General features: G+C 35.2%; 1 long non-coding RNA gene across 2 annotated transcripts in view; it reads left to right on the plus strand.

Annotated features, from left to right (window-relative positions):
- LOC129463621 (uncharacterized) overlaps positions 1-17,588 on the plus strand; it is a 593,164-nt gene that overhangs the window by 236,194 nt on the left and 339,382 nt on the right. For both annotated transcript variants that reach the window (XR_008651242.2, XR_008651243.2), the window contains one exon: positions 6,355-6,464. This is a non-coding gene — a long non-coding RNA (uncharacterized lncRNA). The remainder of the gene's footprint in view (positions 1-6,354; positions 6,465-17,588) is intronic.

Raw genomic sequence — 17,588 nt, forward strand, 5'->3', positions numbered from 1 at the left:
TTTTACTTCTCTGGTTAAATATATTCCTACATTTTTATTTTTTGGTAGCTATTGTAAACAGGATTGCCTTCCTGATTTGGTCCTTAGCTAGATTGTTATTGGTGTATAGAAATACTACTGGTTTCCATATAATAATTTTGGATCCTGAAACTTTATTGAATCCATTAATCAAATCTAAGGTTTTTTTGGTGGAGTCTTTAGGTTTTTGTAGATATAAGATCATGTCATCAGCAAACAGGGATAATTCAACTTTTTCTTTTCCAATTTGGGTGCCTCTTTTTCTCTCTTGTCTGATTGCTCTGGCAAGACCTTCCAGTACAATGTTGAATAAAAGGGGTGAAAGTGAACATCCTTTTATTGTTCCAGTTCTTAGAGGGAGTGTTTTCAACTTTTCTCCATTAAGTATAAAGTTGGTTGAATAACAATATTTTAGTAGGAGTGTTGGAAAAATACATTCCACAGGAAGACAAAATATTGTGATAACTTCATCTGGAATAGTTTTCTAGACTGATTATTTCAGGTAATTATCTGGTATAATTATCTAACTTATCTGGATTTTCTGGGAGTGGGGGTGTACAAGGAGAGAAAACTTAATCTAGGACTTACAGTTCTTTCTTTTAGCTTCAGGCAAGATTGTTTCAGAGAAAGTTTTCATAGTAGCAATCCAGAGACCAGAAAAAGACCCAATGAGAAAAAACATCCTGCCACAAAGTATTATGAATGGCCAGATTTTTCTTCAGAATCAGTAAACAATAGAGAACAGAGAGAATTTTTTTTTTTTTTTTTAGAAAAGGAGCAATTTCAATCAGTGCTTTGATTGACCCCTTATCAATACTTCACTAAGAGGACTAACTTTAAAAGAAATGTTTAGGACTTCTAACCTTGGCAACCAAACTTTGTTGCAGGGAAACCATTTAGGGGAAAAAAAACTACATATATTGCAGGTCATACATTTTATTAAAAATTTTAGTAGCTTTATTGAGCCTCCCAGAGGAAAAGGTACATCCTTAAATCTTAAGATTGACTCCATTATTGAATGAAATATTGGCAATGAGAAAAACAGGTGCCACTTTGCCGCCATTAAAGTATTAATAACTGATATTATTTGAGAGTAGGAGCACAAAGGCTGCTCTTTTGATCTTTTATCTGTAAATTATGTGATGGGCAGAATAGCAAAATTACCATGGATACATGTTAGCACCCATTTATCATTACACATATCTGATATTTAAGATAAAAACTACAAAATTATATGGGAACATAAAGCCAATCAAACAAACAATCTGAGCGTTAATGAACTCAAAAGCTTGCCATGTTCCTGAATGGAAAAACAATATTTTTAACTGGCTAATTCGTCTCATGTTAATATCTACATTTTCTATAATATGAATTTAAATGAGACATTTGTTTTTCTTTAACCTGTCAAAACTTATTCTATACGTTATGTGGAAAAATAAGGACAACACAGCCAAAACATTTTGAAAAAGTTGTGATGATTACCAATTAGATGCTACCAAAGACCGAAAAGTATTGTAAGGAGCAGGGTGGCATAGCAAGCATGGTTTAAATAAATCATGCTGCAGTCATGAAAGAGGATACACCACAGCCGCAAGAAAATTAGGTGCACAAACTGACCAGAAAAATGTTGGTGATACATTGTTAATGTGGGAAAAAAATCCTTGTAGACCAAAGTGTTTCACATGGTTATATTTGTGTAAAAACTACACATGCACCTATAGGCATATAGGCAAATGCCTTCATTAGTGTAGAAAAACTTGGCAACACACCAAACTTCTAAAGTGGTCATATTTAAAACATAGTGGGAGCCAACGTAGACATCTGCTTCATATTTCATATATGTGGTATATGTGTGTTGAAGTGCACATGCGTGATATTGAAGGTAATGACTTTATGGGTAATTTTCATTTTTTTTGGTATTTTCTGTATTCTAATTAAAATACAAAGAAATCTGTCATATACTACTTTCTATTAGTGTGCACACTCATAACTATACATTTATGCAGGAAAGAAACTTTGATATTTATAAATATGACTGCTGTCTTTTAAGAAGGGCTCCTTTTTATAAAAATGGCCTTTGTTGTGCTGAGAAATTTTGGTTTTGTGAGGGCAATTTGGGATCAGGAGTCAGGAAAACCTGGATCATGATTCAGGTTTGCATTATGGCTTTGGTTTGGATGTGGCTTGTCCTGGACAAAACTCATGTTGAGATTTAATTGCCAATGTAAAAGTGTTGAGAAGTGGTGGGACCTTTAAAGAGGTATTTTGGTCCTGAAGGATCAACCGTGCAAGAGGGAATTAATGCAGTCTCGCTCTCAATGGAACTGGATTAATCAGAAGACAGGCCTTTATATTTTAAAAAAAGGCCTCCTCTCTCATTTGGTCTCTTCACATGAACTCACTTCCCCTTTTCTGCTTCCTGCTTTCAGGGTGACATTTCTGTGACAGGCTGACATTGCTGTGGGCAGGAACTGGAGGGAGAACAGTTTAAGAGAGCTGATTCTCATCAGAAAGAGAATCTGCTATAATCCTCATCTTGAGAATGTATAATCTCTAATCCTCATCTTAGACTCACCTCTACCTGATGGCTCACCAGTAAGCGATAACATGTAACTGAAATAGAGGTCTTGGAGCAGCCAAGTCTTTGCCATGGTGGGTTCGTTAAAATCAGTATCACATTTATTTAGATAAGAATACCAAATCATACAGAATGTTCTCCCTTGCAAACCGGGTTGAGATGGAGAAGGAAGCTGTTTAATAAAATTTTTAATTTCACTCTCTCTCTCGCTTTGATTTCTAATCCACTATATATAAAAAAAGAAGTCTTTTCCTTTTCTAGTCACTGAGGTCAAGGTGCACTGGACTTTATTGAACAAAATGGATTAGCTAATGAATATTGATAGGTTGTCCAGAAATTGTCAGTCCTGATCTCCTCACTACAACAAAGACCTTGCTCATAAGGCTCCTTAATACAGAAGATGTGTAAAACACCTGCTATAGTGCTTGAAAGAGAGCATGCTCAATAGACGACAATTGTTAAGTAGTAGTAGTAATAGCCTGAGATTATTCCAATTAGTGTGAAGTGAATAATCAATACAAATGAATGAAGTACCTGCCAGTTGTAATTGCATGGGTGGACTTTCACCTACTTGTAAGGGTACATTGCATCAGATACTCATTGGTCTACACCAATATTGACAAGGCGAATGTACCCACCTCGATTGCCTTAGAATGACAGGACACCCACTTCTTCCTTCCTGAACCTGAGGATAAGCAGTCCCTGAAGCACATTACTTAATGCAAGTTTTGTTAGAAGGAGGAAGGGAGGAATGGCTACTAGACAAGCAACCAACAGTGTCTGTTATAATCCTCAGCTTTCCCACTTTTTTGTCTGCCACTTCCTAGCAAATCCCATAACCATATGGTTCTGAATTTAGTAGATGTGTGATGAAGTGAGCATTAAGAGTTTCCATATGGAAGTCTTTTCTCTTCTGTGTATCTCATGCAGTTTTGTGCGTTCAGACTTTCAGTCATGCTGCTGCCTTTGCTTGTCATTCCTTTATGTTTCTCATCTTATTCAGTCTTCAAGATTTAGCTAAAGTATCCTTTCATTTATTTATTCAATCTAAATCTGACAAATATCTATTGTCTATTATATGTTAGGCACAGAAAAATTGTAGGCACAGCCTCTGATGGAGAAGATAGAGACATAAATCAACAATTAAAGCACAGCATATAAAATGCTAATATGGAGGTAGGCATCTTAGCCCCTAGTCACCAAATCCACCTGAGATAGGAGAGTAAATTTGTTGGAGGAGGAAGGCTTAAATGGTATCTGGAAGGATGAGAAGGAGTCACTAAGGCAGGCAGGAATAATAGTCCTGCCTATGTTCAATGTACAGGATTCTGGGAGAGTATGTGTGATGGTTAATTTTATGTGTCAACCTGACTGGGCTAAAGGATGCCCAGATAGCTGGAAAAATATTATTTCTGGGTATGTTTGTGAGGGTGTTTCTGGAAGTGATTAGCATTTGAATCAGTAGATTGAGTAAAGAAGATCTGCTCTCACCAACGAGGGTGAACATTATCCAATCTCTTCCGGGCTTAAATGGAACATAAAAGTCAAAGAAGGGCAAATTCTTTCTTTGAGCTGGGACATGGATCTCCTGACCTTGAACATCAGTGCTTCTGGTTCTAGGGCCTTTCCCATGCAGACTGGGAGTTATGCCTTTGCCTTCTCAGGCTTTAGACTCAGACTGAATTACACTGTCACCTTTCCTGGCTTTCCAGCTTGCAGACAGTATATCATAGGAGTTCCCTGTCTCCATAATCATGCTTCATTTTTTATTGTAGCTCGTTCCCAAGCCATGCTTTTTTAGGTCCCCGAGCCCCCATTCAGACAGGAAAACTTGTCCCTAGATGTTTCCAGTCTGGACTTTGCCTGAACTATGTGCCTCTGCTGATTGCTTCATGCCTAGAACAGTTGCTTAAGAGAGTGTCCGTGTGTGTAGGTTTTTGAAAATGCTGGTGGGAGAACTGTCACTATGGAATTGCTTTAAATAGTTTTCCACCTTGCCTTTAGTAAAAGAATAATTTAAACTTAGAACAGTCATGAGTCATTTAATGACAGCAAAACGTTCTGATAAATGTCATCAGGTGATTTTGTTGTAGTGTGAACATCATAGATTGTACTCACAGAAAATTGGATACTATAGCCTACTACACATCCAGGCTATGTGGTCAGGCTGTTGCTCCTAGGCTGCAAACCCGTATAGCCTGTCACTGTACTGAATATTGTGGGCAATTGTAGCACAATGGTATGTGTGTATCTAGACATAAACAAGGTACAGTAAAAACACAATATGATATGTAAAAAATGTATACACTTATATAGGACACTTACTGTGAATGGAGCTTGCAGGATTAGAAGTTGCCTTGGGTGAGTCAGTGAGTGAGTGGTGAGCCAAGTAAAGGCCTAGGATATTACCGTACACTACTGTAGACTTTGTAAACACTGTACACATTGGCTACACTAAATGTATACAAAATATTTTATCTTTCTTCAATAATAAATGTGTCTTACTGTAATGTTTTTACTTTATAAACTTTAAAGTTCCTAACTTTGACTATTTTGTAATAACATTTAGCTTAAAGATACAAACACATTGTATACCTATACAAAAATATTTTCTTTATATTCTTATTCCATGAGGCCTTTTTCTATTTTTTTATTTTTTTATTTTATTTATTTATTTATTTATTTATTTATTTATTTATTTATTTTAAGAGATGTAGTCTTGCTCTGTCTCCCAGGCTGGACTGCAGTGGCGTGATCTCGGCTCACTGCGAGCTCCGCCTCCCGGGTTCACGCCATTCTCCTGCCTCAGCCTCCCGAGTAGCTGGGACTACAGGCACCTGCCACCACGCCTAGCTAATTTTTGTATATTTGTTTTCAGTAGAGACGGGGTTTCACCATGTTAGCCAGGATGGTCTCGATCTCATGACCCCGTGATCCGCCCGCCTTGGCCTCCCAAAGTGCTGGGATTACAGGCATGAGCCACTGCACCCGGCCAGTTTTTAAAATTTTTTTAACTTTTAAAACTGTTTTTTGTTGTTGTTGTTGTTTTTTTAAACTAAGACATAAACACAGTAGTCTAGGCCTACACAGGGTCAGGGTCATCAATATCACTGTCTTCTAGCTCCACATCGTGCCCCACTGGAAGGCCTTCATGGGCAGTAACATGCATGGAGCTGTCATCTCCTATGATAACAATGCCTTCTTCTGGAATACCTCCTGAAGGACCTGAAGCTGTCTGACAGTTAACTTTTTAATTTTATAACTAGAAGGGGTACACTGTAAAAGAACAATAAAAATATAGTAAGTATATCAATCAGTAACATAGTCATTTATTATCATTATCAATGACTGCTATTTTTCATTATCCATGGGAGAATTGGTTCTAGAACCTCCCTAAGATATGAAAATCCGTGAATGTTCAAGTCCGTGATATAAAATGTCCTAGTATTTGCCCATAGCCTATGCACATCCTCCTATACACTTTAATTCATTGCTAGATTACTTATAATCCCTAGTACGATGCAAATACAGTAATATTGAACTGTCTCCCCACCCAAATCTCATGTTAGTTGTAATCCCAGTGTTGGAGGTGGCACCTGGTGGGAGGCGATTGGATTATGGGGGTGGATTTCTCATTAATGGTTTAGTACCATCTTGTTTGTACTGTTCTCATGACTGTGAGTGAGTTTTCATGAGATCTGGTCATTGAAAAGTGTTTGATGCTTCCCCTCTCTCTCTCTCACTCCTGCTTTCACCAGGTGATATGCCTGCTTCCACTTCACCTTCAGCCATGATTGCAAGTTTCCTGACACTTCCCTAGAAGCCAGGCAGATGCTAGCATTATGCTTCCTGTACAGCCTGCAAAACTGTGAGCCAATTTAACTCCTCTTCTTTACAAATTAGTCTCAGGTGTTTATAGCAATGCAAGAATGGACTAACGCAGACAGTAATATCTAGTACTATGTAAATAGTTGTTATAACTGTATTGTTTAAGGAAGAATGACAAGAAACCAATCTATACATGTTCAGTACAGATGTAATTTTTTAAAAATATTTTTGATCCACTATTGGTTGAATCTGTGGATGCAGAACTCACAGATATGGAGGCCCTACCCCATATGTATTGTATATGATACACTTTTATACAGCTGGCTGTGCAGTAGGTTTAACAGGAGCACCATGACAGGTCAGTAATGTGTTGTGTTTTGCTATGACATTATCATGGCTACAAAGTCACTAGGCAATAGGAATTTTTCATCTCCATTATAATCCAATGGGACCACTGTCATATATGTGTTTGTCATTGACCTAAATCTTATGTGGCACGTGACCATATTCAATTATAATAGCTTTTTGAACATTCTTTTTTTCTGAATTTGGGCTTAGTATTTTACTTCTTCCTCTTACATTGTCTACTTTAAAAATATTTTAATAGCTTTTTCATCTATATCTTCTATTGTGAGGTGTGTGTTTTATAATTTTTGGAAGTATGTTGGGTCTTAAATTAGAAATAATAAATATTAAATGGTATAAAATTAGCTTAAGGTTTAAATTGACAAAAGCCATTTAAAAGAGATTTAAAAAATTTATATGAATGCCCTAATGGAACTCCAGTTACATGTCATTACCTTATATATCAAGCAGAAATAAATCACTATTAATTATTGAAATTTTAATGATTTTAATGGTGAATATAAAAATGGGAGGAGGCACAGTAATTTGTATGAATTATTTGATCATCCTTGAAAAACAGACAACAATTATATTTTCAAATGCAAGTCAGAAGCAAAGCAGAGAATATTTTATTTATGCTTATTTAACAAATAGATATAAGTATTTTTAGTTGTAATCTAACGTGTAAAGTATTAAATGGAAATTAAATGACTAGATCTCTTCATGAGAGATGAATGGTATAATTGCACTGTTTCCATGAGTATAACTTTTTGTGAACAGACAAATAGGAAGATAGACTGTTATTGCATGTGAAAGTCATTAAACACAATCAATTATCAATGAGCATAAGCTTATTCTTTTCAATTTTTAGGTGATGATTAGATTTTTTAATTGCTTTTAAAAATTCACCCAGAATGACATACATTTCATTTTCTAATGTTTCTCTGTATACTCTATATTTTGCTAGTACTTGGTCATCCCGGTTGCGTGATAATGCATAATGTTGAACCAATTTACCAAAATCTATGTAATTGAACCTCTAATCCATCAATGGCAGTATAAAGTTTGCCTTAGATCAAAATCTGCCCTTTGTATATCTGTAGGTTTCGGTTTTATTTTTTTGTGACAAGAGCTGACCATGATCTAAGTAAATGTCTTACTCTTCAAAGTTGTGACCTTGTAATTTAGTCATTTATAGACTCTTATCCGAACCAGTAGCTTTATGAGGAAACATCCCAAGAATGATAATGAGAGATACTGTTTTAGCTGCCTTTGGGCTGACTTCAGGTGGCCATTATCTTATCATGAAACTAAACTTTGTGAAAATATGTAACAAAATATTCATGTATCAGAACTTTAACCGAGTTTGAAAGCTTCAGTAAAATAATTTGACTGGATAATGTTGGAGCCAAGAGTGACTTCTAAAAGCAAAACAAACAAACAAACAAAAACAACAACAAAAATCTTCAGGAGAATTATGCTGTAGAATAGTGGAAATCCATTAGAATATTTTGTCAGTTATGTGTTAGCTGCTCACCATCTTCATGCATCTCCTTGGATAAGCCAATCAAACCTTCTAAATGTCTTTGCTCATTTGCAATACAAAAAAGTGGACTATTGTTAATATCCCTTGGGCCCAAACTTTCTATGATTCAATAAAGCAAGACAAAAATAAGCAAAGTGCCAAGTTTTATTCCAGCTAGTGTAGCCTTAAGCCATTCCCATGTACACATTCACATTTTATGTCACATAGATAACATAAAAAATAGGAGGAAAACTTTAGGACCATTTCAAGTTAAGGTTTGAAAAGAAGCCCAATAGTAAAATAAGTATAAAAACACTTCCATATGAAAAATCAGAATAAACAAAAACATAAACATAATACGTAGACAATTCAATTTTAATGCTATTTCCACATAGGAAAGACCTTATTCTTCCCAGGGCTAAGAACCTAAATTATTTCTCCAAACTAAGACAGGGTGTATATGGCTTTTCATGGAGGAATCACATCTCAATGCAAATAGAAAGGCTTTCCCATATGATCCACAGCAAAGTAAGAGAGAGGCTGGTATATTTATATTTCTTGAACTTTAATTCAGTTCCTTTTACTCTCAATTTTCTTTAAAAAATGTATTCTTAAATCATTGTAAATATTGAAAGATAAGAGAGGCAAAAGATCTTCCAAAAGGATCAAATGGCTAATTGTTTGGAATTATCAAGTTGCTATGTGATAGTCCTGATAAATGAAGGAAAGCTGAAAGGCAAAAACAGCTACAGTATAATTTATCATTGCCTTTAATATATATCTTAGAATTTTAAAATTTCGATTTAATTCCTCCCTTTGCTCAAAAATCTAATTTTACTTCCTCAGTGAAATGGTTTAAGCAATTCGAGTGTTTTCTGTTACAATGAGCATCAGAAATGTTTACGATGTAAACATCAAAAACATGTTGGAAATAAAATAATCTCATAACTTAAACTCAGAGTATCTTTTTAGTGCTAATACAGACCAAGTTAAAATTGCTAATTGAAGTTTAATAGATTATACTAATATGCCTAAGGACATTGTCATAAGAGACTTTTGCTTTTTTTCTCTGATGTCAACACACTGTGTCAAAAATGCTTCCAAGAATAAAATATTGTCAATCTTTTTAGTTTATTAGCAAACATTTGTAACGATTTTAATCCTCTCTTATGGAGAGCAAGTACTAATTAAAATGCAATGAGTAACCAACCATTGCACAGCTGGTTGCCATCTCAGAGAGTTAGTCAAGCAGCCATTTCATTTACAATATGACATGAATAGTCAAAAGTCAGATTGTTGACAATCATATCATATGCTGTGGGCTTAGATTTGGCTTGTCATTTCTAAGACTCTCCTGGGAAGTTGTACGTAAAATAGTTTCTACTTAAAGTTAGAAGGAAATTTTTATCCCTTGTGTTTAAGAAAAAGGAGTAACTTATTTGTGGGAACTTATAACAATAATTGTTCAGGTTATTTTAAATACCTACATATGTGTACACACCATATAGGTCCTGTGTGTGTGTGTAGGCAATTATATTATATGTAACTACTATACCATACAAATTATTTTCTCCCTTGCTCACACATTCTATTTAGTGCTATTTATCTCTATTGATAAAAATTCCAGATTGCCAGAAAGATGACATTTGAGATAAAGTATGTGACAATGTTTGATAAAATGCTTAATACAGCTAAGTTTACACATATTCATGGAAACATTTTTGAAGGTTTTATATCTCTTTTGTTCTTTTCTTTTTCTTCTTTTTCTAAAATTTCTAAAATTATGACATGAGTTGCTATTGGTGGAAAATACTTGCGTTATCTCACAAATACCATTACACAGCAATGCGCCATTGTCAAATTGCAAAATCTTGAAACCTACTGTGACAGCCTTCCAAATTACATCCTTGATTTTAGGGACCGTGATAAATAAAAATGAGAAAGCAGTCAGGCTGACATTGAGTACACGGGAACTATATCAGAAATGCAAAAACAAGGAGATAATAATTTAGAGACGGGGCAAAAGAAAATAATGAATTTTAAGAGAGATCCACAATGAGCCTACATCATTATGGTTCCCTCAATGAGAATGGCATTCAGAACTGCCTTCTGAATGTTTCTCATTTTTTAAATTTAGTCTTTATTTTTTTTCAATTATACTTTAAGTTCTGTGGTAAATGTGCAGAATGTGCAGGTTTGTTACATAGATATACACGTGACATGGTGGTTTGCTGCACCCATCAACCCGTCATCTACATTAGGTATTTCTCCTAATGCTATCCCTCCCCTAGCCCCCCACCCCCTGACAGGCCCTAGTGTGTGATGTTCCCCTCCCTGTGTCCATGTGTTCTCATTATTCAACTCCCACTTATGAGTGAGAACACGCAGTGTTTGGTTTTCTGTTCTTGTGTTAGTTTGCTGAGAATGATGGTTTCCAGCTTCATCCATGTCCCTGCAAAGGACATAAACTCATCCTTTTTTATGGCTGCATAGTATTCCATGGTGTATATGTGCCACATTTTCTTTAACCAGTCTATCACTGATGGGCATTTGGGTTGGTTCCAAGTCTTTGCTATTGTGAACACTGCTGCAATAAACATATGTGTGCATGTGTCTTTAGAACAGAATGATTTATAATCGTTTGGGTATATACCAAGTAATGGGATTGCTGGGTCAAATGGTATTTCTGGTTCTAGGTCCTTGAGGAATTGCCACACTGTCTTCCACAATGGTTGAACTAATTTACACTCCCACCAACAGTGTAAAAGTGTTTCTATTTCTCCATATCCTCATTTTTTTAAAGTCTAACTTAAGAATCCTTTCTTTCCTGAAGCTAAGATTGCCGCAAAAATGTGACTTATCCCAATAGTTAATCCTGATGCCAAGCTGTCCATTGACAAGAATATTAAAGTCCACAATTACTTCATTTCAGGGAAATCATAAAATACATATCAGGCTGGAATAATTTCTTCCTGGACAATATTGACAGTTATTGAAAATTCAATTAAGGTACATTTCTCATTAAAGCTGAGAAAAGCATTATGAAAATTTATTCTGCACTGATCTAGAAATATGTTGACTATTCTAATTTGGTTTGGCTTTAAACTTGTTCTGATGAGATTCTGCAAAATGGGCCATAACTTTCAAGAAAGAAAATCATTAAAGTCAAAGCAAGAAAAAAGTCAACATAAGTTGTCACATGCAATACTCGGCTAAATATAAGAAGGTAAATATCCTAACTGTGGGTCTCTGGAGTAGCAAAGGAAAGGAGATTGCATGATGACCACTTGTGAAGATGCTTAAGCATACTGGTAACACAATTTAAGAACACGGCTGTCATTTTCATAGGATGATATAGTTTAATAAATGTATTTAAAATAGAAGAGATTAGGTAGCTTTATGAAATTCCATTTGGTACTGATTAAATTTCGATTATATGTGTTAGAAAAAGTACTAGTTTTCTTTTCTACAACTCAGTTTACTTATTGTTTAAATTTTTCCAAAAGTTCCAAATAAGTAAACATAGAATAAGCCTCATTAGTCTCCTGTTCGAAAAACTGTCCTGGTGTTTCCTGATGTTGCCACTGCCATTGGACCTATAATTAGGATTTCTATTCTGGGCAGCTTTCCAAGTACAACTCTAAAATAAGGACAGTTTGTGGGCATTCTGAACAAATGCCAGCCACTAAACCCCAGTGGTAGGTAAGGGGCTGCCTTGGCTAATTGGATTATATGCGCAATTGCTGACATGTTTTCTCTTTTTCTTGGTTCCAAACTTATTGATGAGAATATTGATCATTTTACAACAACGTTGAGTCAGAGAACTAAAAGTGGCCTTGGAAGAATATTTATGGCTCACTTCTTTTCATCTTCAGATCTTCAGGCAGGTTGGCAGGCAGGTCAAAAGAGAAATGAAGGAAAAAAAGAAAACAAGCAAAGAAAGGAGAAAGGGAAGGAAGAAAAGAAAGAGAGAAAGATCTCTGACCACAACATCTAATAATGAGTCATTTGGTTCTCAGTGGAACTAAAACTGGATTTTAGAGTTTTAAGTCACAATTGAAGGATGAGAGGAAGAGAATAAATCGCTAAAGTAAACAATGTAGGAAGAAAATACTTTTTTTCAGATTTGTTATAATAAGCAAACATTATGTAACAGCTTCTTGCAGATGTATTTTACGAAACAGAGGAGACTAAACTAAAATCTCCGGCAAATGTAAGATTGTGGAGAAGAAAATAATTGAAAACAACATTCTTTATTGGGCTGTTATGTTTTACTGCGTGTATTACCAGATTTCTACAGACAGAATAAAGCTGGCTTTATATTAGAGCTATAAGCCCTTCAACTTTTGATGGTTTCTAGCAGTATATTTCATCAAATGGACTCTCAGACATTTATACAAGTTTGGCATTTATTTCTATCCTTAAAATATAAGTCAAGAATGTAATTTAGGTCTCATACTACAAGAAAAGCTATCAATTGCTTTATAAGACAAAGTGTAAAAGGGGAAATCTGCATTGCCCAGTGGGGTGTATACTTAATCATATTTGTTGCTTATTTTTTAATAAAAATGTAATATAAATTTACATGTATAAATTTATGTAAACATATACATGTAGTTTATTTTAAAAATATTTTATAATTAGTAAGAATGTATCAAATTTGCTAAAAATAATTATAAAATATTTGGCCCTCATTCTTTCCCATATTAACCTCATCTTCTTTTTACTAATTCTCCTTCAATCTGGACCATCTTAGGCTATTCTTCTTTGCAGTCAATGGAGATCTCTTATCTTCTCAAATACCAATACTTCATCTCTGACTTTTGTTCTTTAAGTATCCCTTCTCCACCTGTGTACTTGTTCTATCCCATCCATAGGATCTTCCTGTACAGCTTACCAATTCGCTCTAATAATTCATACCTTTTTAAAAAGACAAAAATACAAAACTTTATTTTCTCACATGTCATTCTAACCCTACTCACTTTTTCCCTTCCTCTGTGTAGCCAAAATTCTCATCACCTGCTATACTGCTATAGTGTTTCTACTTTCTTACCTGCCTCTGCCTCTTTAACTCAAGCCAGTTGGGATTTGCCCCTTACTTTTCCCAAGAAACACCTTTCGCTAAAATCTCAAAAGTCTAGCTAAAAGCAACAAGTCTTTTAGTTGTTAGCTTAGCAAACTTATCCTTTTTTTTTGCGTGGCCTAGACACCACACTTTCTAGTCAAGGGTTGTTTTCTAGCCTCTGAACTGCTCTCCTCCCCAGTTCTACAACAGTTGCTTCCTACTCTAAGTTATTTCTAAATGTTGGAATTCTATAGTCTGGATTCAGACTGTCCTCAGTTTTCATTCTAACCTTTCTCACTAGATGATTGCATCTATTTGCCTGATGTATAACGCCATTTAGAAGGCAATGGCTCTCAAATTTATACTCCCGACTACGACCACTCTTGCAATAGCTAGATTCTTTTTATAGTCAACTTCTCATTGACATCTGATGGATGTCAGAAAGGCAACTTAAGTTCCTTAACATATCCAAAACTAACTCTCAATCTTTGAGCCAAACCTAACCTTACTCTGTCTGGTCTTTCTGTTGTAAGAATTCATTAAACTTGAGTCAGAGTTACTTGAGTTACCCGAGTCAGAGAAGTGGAAGGGATCTTTGAGATCTCCCTTTGCCTCTCTATACTTGCCACATTAAATTTAAATTTAAAAATGAGTCCTGCCACTGCTTCCTCAAAAATATATCTGGAATCTACATATGTTGTTCCACTACAACTGTTACCACTTTATTCTAAGTTAAATTCTCATCTTGACTTCCCTGTCTCTTTTTTTTTCCACCCATTCCTCTTACAACAATCAAGTTACCATGCCCCACACTTATTTCATGTAGAGCCATGCATTGCTTGACAATGGGGATACCTTCTGAGAAATGCATCATCAGGCGATTTTATCCTTTTGTGTATCTTATACAGTGTACTTACACAAACCTAGATGGTCTAGCCCCACTACACACCTAGGCTATATGGTATAGCCTATTGCTCCTAGACTACAAACCTGTACAGCACGTTACTATACTGAATACTGTGGGCAATTGTAACACACTGGTAAGAATTGGTGTATCTAAATATAGAAGAGGTAATCCATTACACTACGACATTATGATGGCTATAACATCACCAGGCAATAGAAATCTTTCAGCTTTATTATAATCTTATGGCACCACTGTCCTATATGCAATCCATTGTTGACTGAAATGTTGTTATGCATCTCATTACCATATTTCATACCCTCTTATATTACTCATTGTATTTAGAATAAAATCCCAGTTTGTAAACATGGCCTAAAAATGTCCTATATTATCATACCCTTGCCTTCCTCTCTAACACTGTCTCATCACTCTTGACCATTACATCCCAGTGACATTTTCATTTAATTACTCTAAGGTGTCAAGCTCTTCCTTGCATTAACGTCTTCATCACTTCCTTTCCTCTACTTGAAATATCCTTCCTTCCACATGATTTTGGCAAATGACCACTTGTTCTTTAGGTGTTAGCTGAAAGTCACTTTTTGAGTTAATCTGAATTAAGTTGCTTCTGTTGTTTTCATATAGACCACTGTTATTTTTAGTAAAAATTAGTAGCATATTTATTTTTTGCTAATGCTTGTCATTTGACTAGATGTTAAGTTTCAGGACAATCCATGCTGCCTTTTTTTTAAGCTATTCTATATTTAATACCTAGCACAGTGCTGGGCACAGAATAATTGTTAAAAATTGTTGAATAAATGACAAGGTAAGAAAAATAATTTTTTGTTACCTTGGCAACATAATTTTCCCCAGCTTTAGTAATAGGATGACATTGGTACAAATACACTGACAGTTATTGTGGGGGCTGAAGGAATGCCATATCTAAGGAGGTGAGAATACCGTTTCTGAGAAATGTACCATTTTGTCATTCTTACCTCTTATTTTTCTACCTGCAGTGCCAGGATTAACACTTCCATTCACATTCTTTTACAAATCTGTATGTAAATCAGTCTTTAGTGCTATTCTCACCAGAAAATTCTGCAGTTTCTAAATTGAAGGTTAAATTATGTTTGGACCAACAGAATATACCAACCCTCCTAGGATCAATAAAGAATTATATATAAAATAATTTAAATATGTCTGTTATAAGTTGAATTGTGCTGTACTAAATTCATATGTTGAAGTTGTAATCCCCACTATCTCAAAATGTGAACTTATTTGAAAATAAAGTCATTGCAGCTACAATTACTTAGGCTAAGATGAGGTCATTCTGGACTCCTAATACATTATGACTGATATCTTTGAAAAAGGGAAAATTTGGATACAGACACACACATATGTACAGATGCAGACAGAGATAAACCAAGGAATGCCAATGATTGATACAAACTACCAGAAGTTAGAAGAGAGACATAGAATAGATTTTCCTTCATAGCCTTAGGAAAGTACTAAACCTGCTGACACCTTGCTTTTAGACTTCCACCCTTCAGAACTGTGAGACAATATATTTCTGTCATTTAAGCTAGTCAGTTTGTGGTATTTTGTTAAGATCTAGCAAACTAATACAATGTTTAATTCTTTTGACTCAGTTATTTCATTTCTTGGAATATATTCTAGATAAATAATTGCATGCTAATAAAGATACAGTAAAAAATGTCAATGGAAGCATTAGATACAATAGCAAAATTAAAAATTATATTGTATCTACACAGTAAAATACACATCCATTTAAAATATATTTTGAGTAATTTTTAATGACACAGGCAAAAGCTTATTCTACAATATTAAGTTTAAAAAATGACAGTGAGACTTCTGCTTTTGATTAATATGGAGTAACAAGGACTGAATTTACTTCCTGTCTGAAACAACTAAGACACCAGCTAAAGAAAGTATATGACGTTCCCCTTCCTGTGTCCATGAGTTCTCATTGTTCAATTCCCACCTATGAGTGAGAACATGCGGTGTTTGGTTTTTTGTCCTTGCGATAGTTTACTGAGAATGATGTTTTCCAGTTTCATCCATGTGGGGTGGGGGGAGGGGGGAGGGACAGCATTAGGAGATACACCTAATGCTAAATGACGAATTAATGGGTGCAGGAAATCAACATGGCACATGGATACATATGTAACAAACCTGCACATTGTGCACATGTACCCTAAAACCCTAAAGTATAATAAAAAAAAAAAAAAAAAAAAAAAAAAAGAAGGGATTTGGATAAAAAAAAAAAAAAAAAAAAAAAAAAAAAAAAAAAAAAAAAAGAAAAGAAAGTATATGACACGGTGACAATCAAGCTATGGGATCAATCAAAAACAATGATCCTTGAGAGGTAAGAAGCAAATTAGATAAGCCCTATGATTTATCCAATTTACTTCCTGAAGAAAGTTTTCAGGCTGTGGCTTATGGAGGAGAAATCCAGGCAGAATCTGGAGGTTTCTTTGAGTTGAGAAAACCAAGCTGGGAATTTCCAGAAGCCAAGGCAGATGGCATTCATTGGACACAGCACCATAAAGGTGAAAGCACACAGAGTCAGCTTTGGAGGCTTACAGATGGTGCCCCTTCAGTATTCAGTTGAGTGCTGATTAGCTCACGCATGTGAGGAAACTACTAATAGCTGGAGGAAAGAACCATCTGAAAGGATTAGAGAGAGTCATACTCAGACTTGGCAGGACCAAGATCAGCATCCGTTCCTAGCAAGATTTGAGAAATGTGCAATTCATGGCTCATAGTTAGCATACTAAGAAATATCTTGCCTTAACAGTGGGAAAAAATAAATACTAGACTGAATGCAGTACCGGCCTACATAACACAGCTTAAAAGGATCAAATTGTGTTCAAGTAACTTGAAGATATCCCAGAACAAATCTCACAAATATTGATAGAAATATTTTAAAAAAGAAAGAAAACAAAACACCCACAATAAGAGTGAATCACAATGTCTGGCATCTGATCAGGCATTACCAGGCATCCAAATAAAAAGAAAATGCAACTGTTAGTGAAAAAATCAACTGACACTGACCCAGAAATGATACAGATACTAGAATTAGTAAACGAGGATATTAAGATACTTATGACTATATTCCAAATGTTCAAGAAGCTAGAACAAAGATTGCACTTGATGCACAGAAACATGGAAGATAATATACAGATGCTCCTCAAATTACAATGGAATTATGTCCCAACAAACTCAGAATAAGTCAAAAACATGTCAAAAATGTACTTAAGGCCGGGTGCAGTGCCTCACGCCTGTAATCCCAACACTTTGGGAGGCC

This window comes from Symphalangus syndactylus, chromosome 15, assembly GCF_028878055.3.
Source record: "Symphalangus syndactylus isolate Jambi chromosome 15, NHGRI_mSymSyn1-v2.1_pri, whole genome shotgun sequence".
Lineage (NCBI taxonomy): Eukaryota > Metazoa > Chordata > Mammalia > Primates > Hylobatidae > Symphalangus > Symphalangus syndactylus.